Raw genomic sequence first — 21,652 nt, 5'->3', positions numbered from 1 at the left:
AAAAACGAGCAAGACTGGCACTATGAGATATTTCAGTATAAAAATAACAAATCTATTGCACTTGCATATGAATAGACAGACAGCTCAGTAGAACAGAAAAGGAAGTCCAGAAATAAATCCAAAAGCTTAAAGAAAATTGGTATGTGATAAAAGTGGCATTTAATTATAAATGATTTAAAATGAGCAAGTGGATCACTTGAGTACCAACTTAGGGAGATAGGGGCATGGTTGTTTGGGAGGGAAGTAAATTTTAATTTACTCTTTATATCTTACCCTAAAATAGATTTGAGAAAAATCAAAGATTTAAATGTGAAAAATGAAACAATGAATAATTGTAAGAAACCACAGGAAATACTTTCTATAATTGCAGAATAAGGAAGTCCTTTTATATTTTATAATACATAGAAGCCATCAAAGAAAAATTAATGTTTGACTATGAGAAAATTTATTTATGGAGAAAAAAAGCACAAGTAAAGAATTTTTGTGTGGTAATATTGAGGTCTTATATGATGTTATCATCAGTGGAGTTATGGGCAAAATCTTCCTAAAAGCCAGATGCAAAGGAAGTAAACTAGACACTCCTAAAGAGTTCATAGTTTCATTGCCACTTGGATCTGAATGTGTTTAGCCCAAATTGTTCCCACACAGCTACCGAGAGGTGTCACGCCACACATCTAGTTTATTTATCCTTTACTGCTGAGTATGAATATGTTTATCACATCCTGTCCAAAAAGTACATTTTGATGAGAAGGAACAGAAAGTATCTGCAGGCCCAGAAACCCTGGGGAGATACCACAAGCAAGAGAAAAGGGAGCAAAATGGGGAGGGAGGCAGAAGATACTCTAGACAAAGAAGACTTATTCACAGCTGGGCCTGAAACAGGTTCTGGATATGTTGCTAGATTCAGAACTATCTAGTGGAGTACCACTTGTGCTAGAATGAGCTCTGACAAAGTCCCTCACTATCCATTTCCAACTGAATTTGGATTCTCTGCACTGCTTGGCTGAGATCTGCTTCCTTTGCTTCACTTTTACTCTAGATGGCAGCAGCAGAACAAAATAGAGGAGAAAAAAAATATCTATTTTCAGTGAAATGAATGTAGTCTACTAGGTAAAAATAAAAGGTCTCAGAATGTTATTTGAAAGAAAATATGCCCTTTCATTTTTTTCTTCCAGTTTAGAAATATATCAACAATATGTCAGTAGTTAAAAGTCAAGGTACAGATGTATTCACAATTGTTCAACTTGTAAGGTGACAGATAATGTATTTATAGAGATTTTTTATTATGATAACAATACCTCTGTGAAGACTCACAGCTTATATACATAAGTTTACATTTGGAAGCTGAGATGTCAAGGTCAAATGTCAAATATGCTTTTAAAATTAAAGGAACTTTATCCAATAAAAGGCCAAATGGACAATAGAGAGAAGTTCTCCAGCTGAAAAAAACTTTACTGTTTCTCTAATAAATTTATGTTTTTAAAGTTGTATCAAATAATCATACATACATGAAGCTGACTTTTATATATATATTAAAATTACAAATAGTTTATAAATATTATAAATGATTTTATCATAAAATAAAATGTTCTACCATCACTCCCTAAGCTAAGAGGATTTATGATCCCAGAACATGATTTGCAGATGAGATTGCAAAAACACTGGAAACATTATTAAAATTTAAAAAAAAGACCTAAAGAAAATCCAGGAAAATATAAGAAAGATGAAAGTTGTAATAATTTTCAAAAAGGAATTTCAAGAAAAACATTATCTTGGTTGACGTTATATTCTCACACACTAGGCTGGATACAGCGGATTCCCAAGGGATTGGAAAATACAATTGTCCAGGTTTTGTGCCTCATGGCTCTAGAGGATGCAATTCACAGCTCTGTAGCCACAGGTTTATGTATTGGTTTGATTAACTTTCCTGCAGTGTATTAAAGTATCTTGGAGAAGGGTCATTTTTTTCCTAATTTACACAAAAGTGTCCTTTGGACCACCAGTGACCTGTTATCATTACTCAGAAGGGCGTCATTAAGTTAAAGCTCTACCAACTAACACTTTCTTTTTGTTCTAAAATTATTAGCTTGATAAATCAGAATTAATTAATCAATATCTTTAGATTACCATTGTTCAATCATCTTTTAACTAGATCAATGGAGAGGCAGCGCAGAATTGTGTCAAGGACTCAGGCTATGATGCAGAGGTTTTAGTTGGATTTGTAGCTCTGTCATTTACTCAAAGGTCCTGCTGGTGTTTGGGTGAATTGGAAAGTAGTCTAGCACCATGTAATCAGAAATTTTATTTTTTAAATTTCTTTTGATTTAATCATTGCATTCAAAAAATCTGCATGAGAGAAAAATCATGAAGGGAGACAAAGTATTCTGCACAAAGAAGTTTATCATTACGTGATTTCCAGTAGTGAACAAACTGGAAACTATCTACAACAGAGGAATGGTTAAGCAAATTGTAGTTAATACTGAGATTCAGTATTTGAATAAATATTTATCAAGGGTTTACTAATTTGCCATGTATTCTGCTAGGAGATTCAGCACTGAATGTGACAGATAGGGAACTTGACTTTCCTATAATAATAATTTAATGTCAAATTTTAAAAAATCAAGAAGAAAACCTTTGCGAACGAAGAATACTGCAAACCATATCAGTAAACAAAGAACGCTGAAATGATCAAGTCATCAGCCAATGCCGCCACCCCCCAGTGAAGACAAGCCTGCAGCCCAACCTCTGCAGCCACTCACAATGGTGCACCCTGAGGGGACTCAGAATAAGAAAGGACAGGATACTGGCCCTAGATAGCTAGGTGCTTGTCAAAGGAATGAATTCAATGAGCCCAAATGTTTACTTCCTCCCGTATATAGAAAAGCACTAAATTCTTTAACTTGAGATGCCTGGTTTTCTTTAGTTAACAAGTAATATTTTAATGTTCCAACTACCTGGTCTTTGTTGTAAAGCTCCTATATATATATATATATATCCTAGCTCCTCCTCTACCTCTTCGGAGCAGTCCCTCAGAGCAATCTGAGAGGCTGTCATCCTGGCTCCAGTCCTCCCGCCAAATAAAACATAACTCTCAACTTTAAGGCTGTGCATTTATTTCAGTAGACACCTTTAAAATAATATCATACTTTACAATGCTATAAAACCCTTATTATACTATCCACTATCTAATTTATATACATATATACATAGAGAAAGATATTAGGAGAAAATACATGAAAATGTTAATCATTGTTATCCCCAAGTGAGGGTAACAGAATAATTTTTCAACAATTTTCTACAATGAGTATATTAGTATTAAATTTTTTTTAATGATACAAAATGGCATTGTATCAAATGTGGGCTACCATAAAAAGAATCATACCTAATCCTGTACTCAAAAGCCAGAATCACTTCATAGTAAGGAAAGTTCCTAAGTATATAAAGACAAAATACACTGTCCTTTTTTGGTGTGTTTTAATTTCTATTGCAGTCTTTTGCAAAGCCTGCTTCCTCCTGTGTTGGAAAGGACTATTCTGATGGAGAAGAAATGCTAGAAGCACATTTCACCCAGATGACACAAGGGGGTGCACAGGCCCTGTTTCCAAATGCTTCCCTTTGTCTTGCAGGAAATGAAGGAAAAAAAAAGAAAAAAACAAAAAAAACAAAAAACCAGACATTTGATTTGGTGACCAGTTAAATGCTTAAACAGACTTATTTATACAGCCTACAACAGGCTTCTAACCTGAGAGCTCTTTGAGGGCATGGTCCTCTGTACAAGCCACCTCTACTTCTCCACTTTTATTTTGTAAGAAAAAATATTGCAGGAGAATAAGCAGCCTTTTAAAGCACAATTCATAAAACTGGAGACAGTCTAAATGGCCAAGAACAAGGGTTGTTAAAAGAATTATGGTAATCATAAACAAATTAGAAAGTAATCATTAAAAATGCTGACATGGAAGCATTAAAAAGCAATTTAAAAAAAGCAATTTATACAATAAAAGATACAATATGGTCTAATCTTTTATTTAAATGTATCATATACATACATAGAAAATTCTTGAAGGGTACATATCAAAATATTAATAGTTATTATCCTTAAGAGATGAGTGGCAGGTTTTTTTAATTGCCTTCTTCCTGCATGTTTACTTTTTATAACTTTTGTCTATAATAAATAAAGATTTGTTTTTAAAAAACAAGAGTAAATGAGTACTCCCAAATAAAAATAAATATCTGTCCTTATGACCTTTGTTAATTAAATATATATGTAAATCACTGCACATTACTGAGAGCATGGTGACAATACCACTGTATTTGCTGAAGACAGCTCCACTTTATGTCTTGTTTTGGTAAACTATTAATAGTGCCCCATCACTCTCAAAAGTTTGAATAAATCACTCTACAGGTATATTTTTAAATTTTTCCCAGGAAGTTTTTAGATTACCTTGCAAATCTTCCCCTTCTGTCAGCAGGCTGCTTCCAATTCAAAAGATCCTAATCCTTGTCTCTATCAATGTGCTACAATGCAAGGCTACCCTAGGAATACTGAGATTCCCCAGGCTGCATTAGGGTTAATGGGGGGCAAGGGTACACTCCAAAACCCATCTGGATCACAGTCAAGTTCATCATTATGTGATTTACAACAGTGAACAAACTGGAAATGATTTATAACAGAGGAATTATTGAGCAAATTGTTGGACATACTAAGATTCAGTAATCAAATATTTATCAAGGGTTTACTAATATGCCATGTATCCTGCTATGAGAAAGTCTTTTTGACACCTAGCTTGACCCCTTTGCTGAGGTGCCCTCAAGGCTGACTTATGCATCAAGCACCAGGAACTCTCCATGAGACAGCAACATGACACCCTCCCATCACACACCCTCTAACAAGTCTTTTGGGACAGAATCCTGGCACTACTAGGATACACTACTATACTTGTAAAACCAACTACCCTACTGCCTTGTTGAAAATTCCACCGGTTAGATGTAACCAACACCACTCTAATGAACAAGTAAAATGGAAAATGTTCTAAATTAATCTCAGGGTATCTCCTGGGATTTAGAGCACAGGGCCCAGTTGAGCTCCACACAGGACCAGAGTCAGACTGGAAAGCACAGGCAACTAATTCTTTCTCTCTTCTTTTCTTTTTTCTTCTATCCCTCTTTCTCTTTCACTCTATCCCATTGCATGTTTCTGCTTCTTGGTGCACATCTGTATTGTTCTTCTTACTCTGCAGAAGTGCTTATTCTGCTACTCCACACACAAAGCTAAAGACGGCCACCCTGAGTGTCCCTACATGTCCCCATGTGTCCCTACAATGAATGGATTGGTTTCTCCTAAGTTAGGTATCTACTCTGGCTCAGTCACAGCCAGGAAGGGGTGAAAATGGCCCATCCATTTGGATTAGGGAAGAGGAATGCAGTCTGGGTAGACAAGTCCACAAGAATCTGCTAGCTTTCCCTCCTTCAGAGAACTTGGTAAGCTTCTCCTATTCGATGACATACTCTGACTAAACAGGTAGAAAAGAAGGAGCTCAGTAACTCAAATCCACACACAGGTATTGTGATGAAACTTCCCATGACACCTTCAACCATAGTTTTCCTCATGCTTGTTTCATATTTTCTTAATTGTATTGCCAACTTCCAAGGAAGTAGGAACATAGTCCTCACCTACTTTCTTCCATATCTTAAATCCTAAAATAAAGAGTCATGAGGAAGTCACACACACCCATCTGAAGAGCAAAATCTATCCTTTTGCTTCTTCATCCATTCATTCATGTAACATTTATTGCATTGCTACCTTGTCAGGGCTTGTGCTCAGTGCTGTGGGAAGCGATAAGACACAGTCCTTATTCACAGGCATTCACAATGTACTGAGAGAGTCAAAGAGATAAAGAATAATTATGTTACAATGTGATATGACTTACAACAGAAGTGTGTACACAGTGTGCTGAGTGCAAAGAGAAAGGGTCTAAATCATCCTTGGGGAAATCAAGAAAGGTGTCAGAAAGATTATACTCCACTTGGGTGCTGAAAGAATAGGACTTTTCCTAGTGGAGATGGAAGGGAAGATTCCAAACTAAAATAACAATAATAATAAGTAGCTACCATTTACTTAGCATTTACTGCATGTAGATACTCTACCACATGCGTATGTGGATTATCTTGTTAAACCTTGCAGCCAAGCTGGTCTGCCTGTCACTCCCCTATGCATATGTATCTCAGGATCAGTCACTTGGAACATGAGATCCTCAGAAGGACAGAGCCATGGGCATGTAGGAAATTTAATAAATGCCAATTGATAAACTAAAAATATCCCCTCCCAGCATGTGTATGAGGAAACAAGCACTCTTACACACTGCTGGTGGAAGTACAACTTCCTGAAGGACAACTTGTCAACACGCAGCAGAACTCATTCCTAGAAATTTACCTTCAGGAAATAATTGAGAATTTAGACAAAGTAAAAACTGCAAGAATGTTCATCATAGTATTGTTTCTAACAACAATCTGAAATGTCAAACAATGTTGTCATAAAAGTAATGCTGTAGAAGGATATTTATTGAATGAAAAGATGTCCATGACAAATTTTCAAAAATCAATATAAAAGCAGAATATATAGAATAGCCTCAATAATTTTATTTTACATGGGCATATATACAAATATATTTATATCGTTATATAAATGTAAAATATGCATATATTTAAAATGTGCGTAATATATCTATAGATGTGTATGTTTTATTTTCTGTATATGTTTAAGTATATATATGAAATACATAATATAAATATATAATATAAATAAAATCTAGTATATACTGACTATATGTAAATATATATATTTTATGTATATATACACACACACTTAAATGAAACAATAGAAGGATATACAATAAAATTTATAGTGATTTCTCTGGCCAAGAATTTGAGGGTTGGATAATCTTTCTTTTGGTTTATCCCTCTTTTTGAATTGTTCTACAGAAAGCTCATATTATTTTTATAAATAAAACAAAAATGAGCTTAAAATGCCATTAACTGATGTCAATTAATAATTTAATCACATTTTAACTTACCACGCTTAGAATAAGATCTCAAGGTGTTGACCTACACTCAACATAAAATTACTTGGTACTTATATAGCAGTGATATCTCTGAAAGTTGTGGTAAATTTTTACACTTTTGAACAATGTTTTTATGGAGGTTATTTACATATTCAAGTTATCTCCCATTTCAATGAGGCTGAATAATCCAAAAAAGGGAAGTTCCCAGTCTGCCACTTACCAATAATTTGAGCTTCAGTAAGTCATTTATCATCTCTGATCCTCAGATTGATTATCTATAAAAAAAGAAATAATAACTTCTCTTACAAGTTCTTGTATGGATTGAGTGAATGTACCTGTGCATACTTTATAAAACTTTATACTAATATTCAGTGGAATTTTAACTAAGGTTAGATATTAGTTCTTTAAGTTCTCCTTTTGGGAATCTTCTAATTTTTAAGAATGTCCAGAAGACTGACATCTTTATAGATCACCAAGTTATGTGCAGTATGCTTGTTGTTATTCAATTGTATGCAATCTATGAGGCATTGCCAAGCCAGGACAACTCTGTTGTTCTCATTAATAGGTTTCACCACTGTTCTTACAGATTTGATGATCTACCATAAATAAGGAATTGACCTTGCTAGTTGAAAGCTTCTGTGACTGAATGAAACATCTTAATCCATTGAACTGTCCGTCTACAGCAGGATGCTAAGCCTGACAAAACAGCCAGTAATAATGCTCGTGTTAATTTTAACTCCCTGGGTTTTTTTGTAACCATTTGTCGAAGGATGCAAGCTAAAGAGTTACTCTTCTCTCTAGTACAGTCAAAAAGTTGGTGATTTCACTCATTGGAATTCCTTTTCCATTCCAGCTCCTTATGCCCTCTCTAATCTGAGAAACCAGTTTTAAACATGCTGACCATGAGATTTGATTTAACGCCCCATTTCATCTTCTGAGTTCTATCTCTGTCTCTTATGGCTTCATTAGACACCTGTCTCCTGTACATTATTGGAAGCCACAATGTAATATGACATTAGAGTCTTTAGTTATAGAAAAGTGTTTTCTTTAAAATAACAAATCTTTTTACTTTTTACAAGCAGAGTCCTTTCCTCAGGTCAGCTTTTGATAAATACTTGTAAAATCATATTGGCAATGCTGGTAAGCATATTCACTTGGAGAAACTAAGGAGATCCTAATTTTGGAATCTTGCAATCTTTTGGCATCTCTGAATTTGAAAGATGATCTGGGTGGTGAACTTATAACACTGTGTTCTAATCTTCTTTGGGTCTATGACACCATTATGAACGTATCAGGGCACATCTGAAGGATGTTTCCCTTCCCTATCCTGCCAGTCCTCCACCAGCTCAGACACCTGTTTTGGTATACTATTTTCTACCCTTGCTTACCATGGTGAATAATGGAAAAGCAACTGCAAAGGGAAGTTGAACTCAAAGTGATCTTTGTCCTTTAAACTATATTTCAACACACAGTAGTACATCAACTACACTTGAATTAAAAAAAAAGTATATTTCAACTGTCATAGCATCCAATGCCTTTTATTCTAATTGCTTACTTAATTGTAATTTGTTGTATTTGCTTTCCCTTTGGAGCACAAGTTCTGGTGCTGTTTACCCACTATTTAACACAGTGCTTATTACAAAGTAAGTGCTGAATGATAATATATTAAATGAATGGATCACCTCTTCCAATCCTGATTCCCATTTTCAACAATGAAATTAACCAGTCAAGAGGGAGGTCATCAAGAGGGGAGAAATGTGAGTCAATCCAAGAAAATACAGTCCACAGGTGCTAGGCAAAGTTTGCTCTCTGGAATGTGAATCAATCCCCAGTGTCACCCACAATAAAGATGTTTCTACAGTGATGAATGGGTGACACTCAAGTAAAATGTTAAAATAAGTTATGTTGAATCAATGGCAAGGAAGCTGTCACACTTTGTTATTTTAACATCAAATAGGTGCCCCAATGTTCATAGCAGCACTATTTACAATACCTAAGACATGGAAACATCCCAAATGTCCATCAACAGATAACTGGCTAAAGAAAATGTGGGGGGGGTGTGTGTGTAAAATGAATATATGTACACACACACACACACACACACACAAACACACACACACACATATATATATATATATATATATATATATATATATATATATAATGGAATACTACTCAGCCATAGAAGAGAATAAAATAATGCCATTTGGAGCAACAAGGATGGACCTGGGGATCATCATCCTAAGTGAAGTGAGCCAGAAAGAGCAAGAAAAATGCCATATGATATTGCTTATACGTGGAATCTTAAAAAAAAAAAGAGAGAGAGAGAGAGAGACAAATGAACTTATCTACAAAACAGACTCACAGACATAGAGAACAAACTTATGGTTACCATGGGTAAAGGGGTGGGAAGGGATAAATTGGGAATTCTAAAATTACAGCTTTTTCTCATTCAGGACTTCGAATGTATCTTGCCATTCCCTTCTGGCCAGGAGTGTTTGTGTAGAGAAATCAGCTGAAGGCCTTATGGGGGTTCTCTTGTAACTATCTCTTTGTTTTCCTCTTGCTGCCTTTAGAATAATTTCTTTATCTTTAACTTTGGCCATCTCAATTATAATATGTCTTGGTATAGGTCTGTTTGGGTTCTTCTTGTTTAGGATGTTTAGGACCCTCCATGCTTCCTGTACTTGGATATCTGTTTCCTTCTTGAGGCTTGGAAAGTTTTCAGTCATGATTTCCTCAAATACCTTTTCAATCCCCTTTTCTCTTTCTTCTCCTTCTGGGACCCCTATTATGCATAGGTTGGCACAATTTACTTTATCCCATAGGTCCCTTATATTTCTTTCATTGGTTTTTACTTGCTTTTCTCTCTGCTGTTTTGATTGGGTGACATCTGTTATCCTGTCTTCTAAGTCACTTATTCGTTCCTCTGCATTATCTGGTCAGCTTTTAGCTTGGCTCTTATCTCAGCCATTGAGTTTTCTGTTTTTAACTGACTCTTCTTTATAGTTTCTATTTCCTTTATATAGTATTCTCTGTATTCATAGTCTCTCTTATTCCTTCAGTGCTTTAATCATCCCCTTTTTGAAGTTATGATCTAGCAGATTGTCGAGTTCTATCTCATTGTTCGTTCTTTCGGGAGACTTCTCTTGTTCTTTTAATTGGGAGTGGTCCCCCTGCTTCATTTTACTTATATTTCTCTGGCTGAATGGATTTAGGAGTATCAGTTATCTTCTGTGGTCTTGAAGGGCTGGCTTTTTATTTGCTTGTTTGTTTGTTTTGATTTAAAGTGGGAGTGTTCCTGTGTAGACTGGGTGCCTCTAATAGTTCTGTTGTGAGGGCTGTTCTTAGTATGGATGGTTGCCACACCTTTCTTCCGTGTGTTGGCTATTGTCACTTTGACTGAGTGGTTGGTGCTGTGGTGATTAGAGCCTGCCTTGACTGTTGTTGTTGAGCGGGGACTCCTTTTTTGTTCTGTGGTTGTCACAGCCTTGACAGGGGCCAGGTCTGCTCCCCTATTGCTGGAATAGAGGCTTCTAGACCCATTTCTGAGCTGTGGTGTGTCGTAGGCAGGGTTGGAGCGCTTCACCTGGGAAGAAGTGTCACTGACTATACCTCCGCAGGAGATGTTCTCTGGTAAGTGCCCTCTGTGGTATTGTCTGTCACTTGTTATGTGGGCTTACAAAGTAATCTTTATTGACGCTGCCTTTGTCCCTGCCTTAGCTGTGAGAATGTTGGCCACCCACTTTGGTGTCTCCCCAGGTTCTGGGCCCCAGGAACCACTCGCACAAATCTGCCAGTGTCAGGTGCTAGGGCCCGCCATAGCAAGCATGCAGTCACACACCTGAATCTGTGGTGCACCACAGGGTCACTGCAGCCCCCAGCCCTGCCCCCGTGTGTGGTATGGTATGCCGGCCTGTTGTAAATACCTGTACTCACCCCTGCTGTGCGCCAGAACTCCACTCACTGCCTGTTTTTCTCAAAGGTGCGGGTCCACAAAGGGTCCAGAGTGAACAAATCCACCTTCTCTGCCTGGGGCTGTAAACAAATCTCAGTCCTGCCTGTGGAGTTGCAGAGCCCCTGGGTATGGATTCAGCTTTCAGCCCAGCCTCCACACAGCCGGAGGCAGCTGCGGCAGCCACACGGCGGCTATGACCGAGCCCCACCTCTCTTCTCGCGAGAACATCACCAACCATGGAGCCAAGCGGAGGCAGCGGCTGCCTTGCGCTCATTCCTGCCACACACACCAGCAATGGTCCTTTTCGGGGGATCTCAGGCTGTTCTGTTCCACACACACACACCCCCAGCCAGAGCTCACACTGCACTCCAGTCCCCTGAGGCTGCCTCTGTGCAGTGGGCCCCAGCCCTCTGTGCGATCTCCTGCAGCCAGTCCTGGCTCATCCCTGCCTGCTCGCATCTAGGGCTGGGGATTGCAGGGACCCTCCATGCCAGTTTTTGTTAGTTCTGTCTGCCTAGCAGTTGCCACTTTCTTCGAGCCTCAGAGGCTCCGCTTTTGTCCCTGCTCACCTTCCCACTCAAGTGGGGGTGACCCAGCATAAGGGTGCTTTTCTTCCTTTGCCACTCCCTCCCTGTAGGACCAGTCCCACACTGATTTTTTCTTTTTTCTTTTTTTTCCCCTCTTACCAGATTTTGTGAGAATCCTGTATTTCAAAGTGAGAAATGCTCTGCCAGAGTTCAGTAAGTGTTCTGTGCGATTCAGTGGGTTTGTAGATGTAATTCTTGGTGTATTTGTGGGAGAGGGCAAGCTGTGTCTCCCTACTCTAACATCTTGCACCTCCTCTACTATATTGTGATACTTAAAGTGAGTTTCTTGTAAGCATCACATAGTGTTTTTTATCCATTCTGACAATTTGTCTTTTAATTAGTGTGTTTAGACAACTTTCATTTACTGCCATTATAGGTATTTTTTTAGTTTAGATCTACCATGTTAATATTTGTGTTTTGGTTATTCTCTCTATATTTTATTCCTCTGTTCCCACTTTCCTACATTCTTTTGATTGTTTGAATTTTTTGTACTTTATTTTAATATACATATTGAGTTTTTTAATCATACACTTCGTGTAATTTTTAGTGGTTTCTCTAGGGGTTATAATACATATCCTTCAGTTTTCACATTCTACTTAGAATTAATATTTTACTACTTCAAGTGGAATGTAGAAACCTGATCACCATACAGGTCCTTTTTCTCCTCCCATTTTTATATTGCAAGCAGCATATGTACTATGGATCTACATATATTGAGAACCCCATTGGACAATGTTATAATTTTTGCTTTCAACTGCCATATATATTTTAAAGAACTTAAGAAGACTACTCCATTATATTTACTTCAAAATTGACCACTTAGGTTTCAGGTTCCCCTCTGGTATTATTTCTCCTCCATCTGAATAATTTCCTCCATTGTTTGTTTTAGGGCTGGTTGCTGATGATCAATTCCATTAGTTTTCTTTCATCTGAGAACGTCTTTATTTTACCTTCATTAATGGAAGAAATTTTCACTGGTTGCAGAATTCTGGATTCTTTTCTTTGTGCACTTTTAAAACATCATTACCACTTCCTTCGGCTTTAGTATTTTCTGATGAGAAATCCTCATCTATTCAAGTGATTTTTTTTCCTTAAATGTAATGCTTCATTTTTCTCTAGATCCATTCAAGATTTTTTTGTCTTTAGTTTTCAGTAACTTAATTATCATGCATCTGGGCATGGATTTCTTTGCGCTTATCCCATTTATGGTTTCTGAGCTCTTGATTATATGTTTATATGTTTCGCCAAACATGGGAAGTTTTCAGCCATTAATTCTTTTTGTTTGTTTGTTTTTGTTTGGGGGATTTTTTTTTTTGTATTTTTATTCATTTCTTTTTTCTTTTTTTATTTCAGCCATTAATTCTTGAAAGGTTTTTCTATACCACATTCTTTCTGCTCTCTTTCTGGGATTCTGATAACATTGAAGTTAGACCTTTTGGTATTGTCCTATAGTTCCTGAAGCTCTGCTCATTTTTTAATCTTTTTTTAAAATTTTTGTTCAGACTGGACATTTGAATTGATCAGTTTGTCGTCTCTATATCTCTATTTTGCTATTGAGCCCATTTGGTGAATTTGTAAGTTTTCAACTTTCATATTTTTCAGTTCTAAAATGTTCATATGGTTTTCACCTGGTATCTTCTATTTCTTTGCTGAGACTTTTTAGGTTCCCTCTTATTTCAGAATCATTCCTTGTCACTTCTTGCAGCATTGTTATAATAGCTACTTTAAAGTCTTTAATAATTCCAACATATGCTTATCTTGGCATTTGTTGATTTCCTTCTCCCTTGTAAGTTGAGATTTTCCTGGTTTTTCATGTGCTGAATAATTTTGGACTTCATCCTGGACATTTAAAATACTATGGATGAGATTTTGGGTCTTCCTTAAATTCTAAGAAAAATATTGATATTTCTGTTGTAGTAAACAGTCAACCTATTTAGGTAGCAAGCTCCAATCTTCTTTCTGTGAACTGTGGTTCCAATGTCAATTTAATTTTCAAAGTCTTTGCAGTACTACCCTAAGCAATCCCATATGTGCCCCTCCCACAGCCAACATGGGACCTGGGCAGTGGTCTACTCCATAGTTCAGTTCTCAAAGCCTTTGATACTCTTTGTTGGGTTAGATAAATGTATCACAGCCCAGAGATGAGCCCAGGAATTCATACAGCACTTTATGGGATCACTATTCAGCTCCCTTCTTCCCACAGTCTCTGTGGCACTGTCCAGCTCCCTGTGGTCTTTCTTTCTGGTCCTCTGTCCAGAAAGCTAGGGTTTTAGTTTCCTCAATCTCTCAAGCACTTCCCAGGACTACCCCTGTATCTGGAACCAAGCAGCAGGAGAACAGAGAAAGAAAAAAATGCAATGGAGATTTACCCTCAGTCTTGGACCATGTTCCCCCTAGTCAAAGGGGATTTCTCTCTCTCAGTGTTTTAGGCACCAGCCTATCCACCACTATCTAATGTAAGAGTAAATTGATTCTGAGCAAGGGCCTCTTTAAGAATGAATGAGTTTTAATAAAAAGGAATTTGTGCCATATCTTCAGTTGTATAAGAGCCCTATTTATTTTGGTTGCAATTGCAGGCAGGTTGCAATTCTATTATGGATAATCAAAATGTCCAAATAAGTTTTCTATAATAATAGGAATTACTTTTATAATTACAAATAATAAATATTATTTAAAAATAAATTAGCTGAACAGATTATTAATAGGCTTCTCCTGAATCTGTGACACTGGGTTAATGTGACAGCTAAAGTCATGGCATATACCCCAGCTGTTTCTACACGGACACCTGACCTTCCACAGCCTGGAGCAACACATGGTTGAGCTCCAGTCAAAGCAAGGGAATCAAAGGAACCATCTAACTTTGGGAAATTCCATGTCCTTTTTGTTGCTACATTATTGTGGCTGTTCACAGTGAGCGATAAAAGGTCAGGACTTTAGCTTTAAATAAACTAACATGGACCAATCAAGATAAATACAGTCTTAAACTCATTTGCATGACTGAGTCTCTAGTCAATTTTTCCAAACGGAAGATGTCCTTGAGGGGAGTCTGGCATGAGCAGGAAAATATTATCGTAAAATTCATGTTTGACTGATTCCTCTTTCCTATTCATGGTTGAAGTTCAATGAGTCAGAGATAGGTAAACAGTTAATGATTTGATCTTAAGGAGATTGAATAAAAGTCCACATTTTGAGAAGGAAGAATATAATATCAAAATTTTTTTCATCCCTTTAATAAATTAGCCTTATTCAATTTCTTTTATCAATGTTTTATAGTTTTCAGAGTATAAGTAACTTCTTTGGTGAAGTTTATTTCTAGGTATTTTGGTTTTGATGCAGTGGAAATGTTTATGCCAGTTATAAAATTCCGGTTTTTGAAGTAGGGGAAAAAAGTGAATGAAGGGCTACAAATGGCAAAATATTCTTCTTTCTTATGACTGAGGTGTATTCCATTACAAATATATGCTGCATCTTCTTTATCCATTCATCTATTGATGTGCACTTAGGATGCTTCCATGTATTGGCAATTATAAAGAAAGTTGCTGTTAATAGCAGGGTGTATGTATCTTTTTGAATTAATTCTTATTTTGTGGTTGGCTTTATTCCTTTGATAACTATGTAAGTTTAAAAAGCTAAAGCTCTAAACCATCTTAGAAACAATGAACAGTACATATATGTAAATTTTAAAAATATGTGCAGTATATTGTGTATACGTATTTACATGCAATATATTGCATATGTGCAGCCAAACTGTAACAATTCTACCTAATAAAACTGAAAACTGAAAAAAAAAAAAAAAAAAGAAAGAAGAAGCTTTAATTAAAAACCATGAATCAAATCACTGGACTTGATAGTAACTGTTTTTTCTTTTTTTTTCCCCCAAACACTTTGATACAAGGCTCTGTGTTGAGGAGAAATTTAAAAGACAGAATATTTATCATCTAAGGCAATAAATTAAAATATTCAGTCAATTCTGTCTCTGCCACAGAAGTGGTATTGTCGTCTCAGCTTTTAAGTAATATCAACTGAAATAATATATGTGAAAAGTGACTGAATTATTGGGACAGAAAGCATGTCAGTGTTTGCCAGGGGCTGGGGTTTGGGGAAGGAGGTAACATTAAGGGGCACAGGGAAATTTCTGGAGTGATAGAACTGTTCCATAATTTATTTATGGTGTACTTGTATGCATTTGTCAAAACTTGCAGCGTGACTATTACTGTACTTAATTTACCTTTAATAAAAATATTTTAAGTGCCTGGCATATAGTAGGTAGTCAACAAGAGAAATACAGAAATTAATTTTTGGTTTAGATGATATATTATGTTCTAGAAAATAGAATCAATGTGAGACCAGTGAGTAAATTTCATACTCATATCTTGAAAGACAACATGATCAGTTTCACTAGAGTTTGGATGTATATAAACCTTATTTCTACCCTTCCCCATTAATAAGATATAGAAATAGAGTCTTAAAAGGGTGGTGGCCAAGCAGGCCCTACGAGGTCTATCTCCAGTTTGGAGGTAGAAAAAGGAATTTTTCAAGTAAAAGGACTCAGCATGAGTGTATTTAAAATGGGACTTTTAAAATTGAGGGCAGAGAGCTACACTGTCATGATAACATTTTGGGTCACAGTCACATTGGCCAGTTACATTTGAATAAATGTAGCATAAGATTTTCCCACACATTCTTGGCCACTTTGAAGGACATGTTTTCACAGATATTATGACCATGAAGGGGGCAAAATGAGACATATGGCAGTCACTGAAGGGGACAGTAGTAAAATAGGATCAAACAATGAACAATTTCACAAGCTAAAGTTATTAGAACATTGTAGGTTTATTCACTGCTACTAATGGTGAAAAGTTAACGTTTCTTCTGTTCTTATGCATAATGTCAGGAAATTTGCTAAGTAGTTTAACATTTAATGTTATTACATAGAATAATCTATTACTATAGGTATTATTATTGCTCTACTTTACAGAGGGGAAAACTGAGGCTAAGAGTTTCCATTACTTGTCCAAAGTCACAGAGTAAGTAAGTGTGGCAGGGCTGGGATTTGAATTCAGTCTCTCCTATTCTAAACTTCCTACTTCTAATCCATGTCCTACAATGACTGCTGAGTGGAAATGCTTTTGATTAGCTCTTCTGACAGTGATGTAATATTTACTGAAGAAAATTATTTCTTTCTGTTATAAATTTGTGTATTGTAGAAAGACCTTTTGAAGGAGGACAGATGGATTGAAAATTCAAGATATTCTAGGTTTTTAAGTAAGCCCCCAAGAGCTTACATCTTTAATCTGAGACTTAAATATGGCTTTTTTTTTTTCCAAAAAGAAAATAACAAAACATTGTCAAGATTGGCAGCATTCCACTGAGGATCCTAGGGACTGCATTTCCAACATTAATGCAGGGCACTCTGACCTTGCCCTGAAACACCGGACAGGGCAGCAACCAAGGGCTGCAAAGAGGCACCTTGTAAAAATGGAATGGAACAAGCCAGAGTCTTGAAAGAGAGCTAAGCAAATACTGAGGTCAAAAACCCTATGTAAGTGTTGTTCCAAAGTCAATCCAACATCTGGAAATCAAATTCTCTATTACTTAAGACTGACAATGACCCTACACTTTTTGAAGCCACTTCATGCCATAATCAGCACCAAAGGACGCAGAGTTTCATTATTTGATGTTTCAGCTTTGATGAAAGAAAAATTCTGAGGAATCAGGGGTTCTTTCCTTTGTTCAGAAGAAATCAGAGTTCATTTCAGGAACTGTACTTTCTCTATTAAAGGGACTGTGTTGAATTTGAACACACTATGAATCACTCAGTAAAATTCTTTTCACCTTTCTGGAAGGTAGTAGAATACAGTCTACAGTTATTTTATCTTTCTGATAACACACAAAATTTATTATTTATACCACATGCTTCAGCTCTAGGATATATGCAGCTTAAACTCTTCTTTAATTTTCCTGTCTTTGTCTGGTTTTCTTATTTTACTTTATTTTAACCAAAAAAAATTTGTTTATTGAGGTATAGTCAGTTTACAATGTTGTGTCAGTTTCTGGTGTACAATTCTTCAGTCACACATGAATACACTTATACTCATTTTCATATTCTTTTTCACCATAAGCTACTACAGGATACTGAATATATTTCCTTGTGCTATACAGTATGAACTTGTTATATACTCTATACGTACCAGTCAGTATCTGCCAATTGTCTGGTTTTCTTAAGCTTGTCATAAAAGGATGAATCAAATATTTCTTCTTCAGTGAAAAATGTGAATTAACATATAAATTAAGTGGAATAAATAGACTATAAGTAGTCAGTTCTAGTCAAATTTTACTACAAATTAATTCCCAAAAAAACTTAAAAAATTTTTTTTGGGATTTAGGAACTATAGATACTAGCCTATGGACCTTAACACTATGATAGAAAGGAGCTTTATTTGTCTATATTGAATGGAATATTTTAAAATTAAATAAATTACAATTTTAGGCTTAAGGCTATACATGTGCATATACATGCATACAAACTGTAAACAGATATTAAAATAATTTTCTTATCTAGAGCCTTAAAAAGAGCATATATATGCATTCATAGTATTGAATCAGAGATCTGTTTTGAGAATGTTGATGCTATTAGCAGATAATAATCTATTACATCCATATATTACTTTGTATTTAATTGTCAAGCACTTTTACATTTACCATCACATCAATCTTTACACCAGTTCTATGAAGTAAACGGGAGGAATTATTACTTTTTAAAAAAAGAATCACATCAGTTTTTATCCCATTACCAAAGGAAAAAAATAAAAGAGTATATTCAAGAAAGGGAGTGGCCAATGGTATTGAATGGTGCTGAGAGGTCAAGGAAAATGCATGCTGAAATTAATTCTATCACTGAAGCCAGCTCAGCTCATGACTCATGTTACAGTTTATTTCCATCAAGATACTTTTCAAAAGAATAACTTATGGTATGATTCTAACTTGATAAATAATAAATAGCTTCTACTATTTTACATATAAGTATCATAGCTTCTACTATAATATATCTTGCCTTCTACATTCAATACATGGAATACACAAATCCCAACACTCAAAATATAATTTAGAGAGGATTTTTCTGTGGTTAACAATAGAATTCCTTACGGAAATGATTCGTCTTATGATTCTTTTATATGAGGATTTTTCCTAATACATTTAAAATATGGTTCAATTTTCAAATCTGTCTGACATGAAATTTTAAAGACACATTTTCTGTGCAACCTGTACTATGATCTTTCTGTATTTTAGTGTTTGCTAGATTAGGAAGAATTTAAACTTTCAGGAAGAATGAAGCTTAAAATCTGTTAAATAAAAATGATTAGCTTTTCTTACCACTCAAAGATTATCTTCTTTAAGTTTTCAAATCTTATTTTCAGTTGCAGTGAATAAAGTGTTAGCATTTATGTTCTTGGGTTCTTAGGGAGACTCTTCACATTCTCAGGAAATTTATTTGTTATATGGATAATAGTGAACTCCATTTTTACCTGCATATATGCACTTCTTGAGGAATTTTCAAGCACTAGGTACATTGTGCACAGTGGAAAATGAGTTAGAGACCTTCGTCTCAGATAATCTATTTGTAATCATTAGTGTAATATTAGCTTATGTTTTCACTTTGATGAAAGACACATATACCACACAGAGTGTTTTTTGGCTTGAATTTTTAAAACCTTAATAACAATTCTAGAAAATGGGAGGTGCTTACTTTCCCATCTATGTTTTTTCAATTTTAAATGTTGGCCAAAATATAAAGATACAATGATTAACTAGCTGGCTCTAATCTGAAAGAAAAAAAAAAAAGACTAGAGGAAACTGATATGGTACTTGACATGAACTGCATTACCTGAGAAAGCCCATGAAAAGTGCAAGTACTGCTTCTCTTCCCTCCGATCTACGGTGAGAGAAAAGGAAATAGTAGACCTATTGGAGCTGCCAACTACAGAACCAGAGCAGGCTCATCTCCCAGCACAGTGAGAGTTACATAGTTGGTGTTCAGTAAACAGTGCAAAACAAACAGAAGAGTAAATGAATAAATGACAAATGAACCTTGTGTTTGTACCAGTGATGAGAAGCAGGAGGCAGTGTGTTAAATAATAACAGCGAATTTGTATTGCATGGTTTTCATGTGCCCAGCACTGAGACTAATTTTAATAGCCAAGATTCATTGCTGCTTACCATGTGCTCTACTGCTTACCAGACCATTACTGACTGAAGCTTCAATAAGTAGTAGTATTATTATCATCATTTCATCTTACAGTTGAGTACTTTGAGGCACAGAGAGGTTAAGTTACTTGCCCCAAATCAAAGAGCTGGTCAATGGTTGTTCTGGGCTTTGGAAAGCTAGTATTCAAAGCCTACTCTTCTAACCATCAGTCCATGTTGCCTACATTCGGTATGGTTAAAAACTCTCTATTTGTTGCATTTGCTAAAATCCAGTTCAACCAAATTCTTTGGGTATGTGTTAGTACTAAACTCTTTCAAGGCTGTCTGTGGGACCTGTCTCTACTACCAACAGACTTATTGCCACTCCTGGAATATATCTGTCTTCCAGAATCACTGACTTTCAGAGCTGAGTAGCAGCACAGAGATCACTATAAGGTAGTAGTCAAATACATGGGTTTTGGCCTCAGGCTAGATCCAAATCCTAGCCTTGCCCCTGTAACAAAATTTCTTAAAGTTCTGTTTATTATTATCCCACCTTGGGAAAAAAGGCAAGGACAGTGAGAAGAAAGTAGGTTAGTACCTCTTACCAGCTACTAACTACGTTAGTTCAAGTTCCTACTTTTACTAAACTCTGTCTCAGTCAGCAAGACAGGGCAATCTGGTCACTCAGGAGTAAGTCCCTGCTTCTAATGAGTAAACTTTGTTGTCAATGATTCTTTACTTCTGATGAAGCAAGCAACTTCGTGAGAAAAGGAGCAGTGAGAAGCTGGCCCAATCTTCTGACAACAGAAGGGGAAAAGTTAAGATCATAATAATATTGAACTCTAGTCCAGCAGTTTTCTAAGTGCAGCAGTTTTCTAAGTGCCATCAGCATGCTTCTGGGGTCCCCAAGAAATTACAGGAAGTCTGCAAGGCCAAAGCTATTTTTATAATAAAACTAACATATTATTTTTCTTCTTCATTATGCTAATATTTACTAATGGTACAAAAGCAATGGTGCATAAAACTGTTGTTCCCTTAGGAAAAATCAAACCACTGATACCAAACTACACTGTAGTCACACCCTTCATCATCATGCGCTCACAATAAAAATAAAATGTCAGGTTCACTTCATAATGTCCTTTATAAAGCAATAAAAATGATTAACTTTATTAAATCTATACCTCTTATTAATATTCTGTATGATGAAATGGGAAGTGTGTATACAGTACTTCTGCTGCATTCTGAAATATGGTGTTGTCTCTAGGAAAAGAAATGCATACAATGGAGTAACACGCAGAACCAGCTTATGTTTTCATGAAACATCATTTTTACTTGAAAAAAAGAGTGGCAGAAGAATGATGGATTATCAGATTGGGAATTTGGTAGACTTTTCAATTTTTTTAAACTAACAAGTAAGCCTGTCGCTTCCAGGAAAACCAGATGGTAATTTTTGCCCCTGATTAAATTTAAGCCTCCAAGAAAAAATTAAGATTTTTGAAAACTTGACTCCACTGCAGTGAACTTTACAATTTCTCGCAGAAAATTTGTTTGAAATTGTGTAATGAAATGGGTCCATATTCAGAAGATCTGAATAAGTCAGTGAACCAATATATTCCAAACAAACAAACAATAATGTTACGAAATCATGCATTAGTAAAAGATTTATTCAAAGTTGAACATAGGTCAGTAGATTTGAATACAACCAAGTACAGAAAGTTTATTTATATGGTTTCTGTTTCCATGTTGCAATTAACCTATAAGAAACTATCACTTATAGGGTTTCGTATAATATAAAGATAAAAAAGTAGGAACAGACAGAACAAGTAAATTGCCCAATATCAGAAATAAATTGCTGAAGATCT

General features: G+C 35.8%; 1 protein-coding gene across 1 annotated transcript in view; it reads right to left on the bottom strand.

Moving 5' to 3' along the window:
• CCDC39 (coiled-coil domain 39 molecular ruler complex subunit) overlaps positions 1-11,476 on the bottom strand; it is a 138,558-nt gene extending 127,082 nt beyond the window's left edge. Inside the window, exons 1-2 of the mRNA XM_074367355.1 lie at positions 10,998-11,476; positions 7,279-7,333 (exon numbers count right to left, since the gene is read on the bottom strand). The gene's annotated coding sequence lies outside the window, so the exon portion shown is untranslated. The remainder of the gene's footprint in view (positions 1-7,278; positions 7,334-10,997) is intronic.
• Positions 11,477-21,652: the final 10,176 nt, after the last annotated feature.

Source organism: Camelus bactrianus, chromosome 1, assembly GCF_048773025.1.
Source record: "Camelus bactrianus isolate YW-2024 breed Bactrian camel chromosome 1, ASM4877302v1, whole genome shotgun sequence".
In the NCBI taxonomy this organism is placed as follows: domain Eukaryota; kingdom Metazoa; phylum Chordata; class Mammalia; order Artiodactyla; family Camelidae; genus Camelus; species Camelus bactrianus.
Note: the sequence above shows the minus strand (reverse complement) of the source record. Positions and strands in the feature narration are given on the sequence as shown.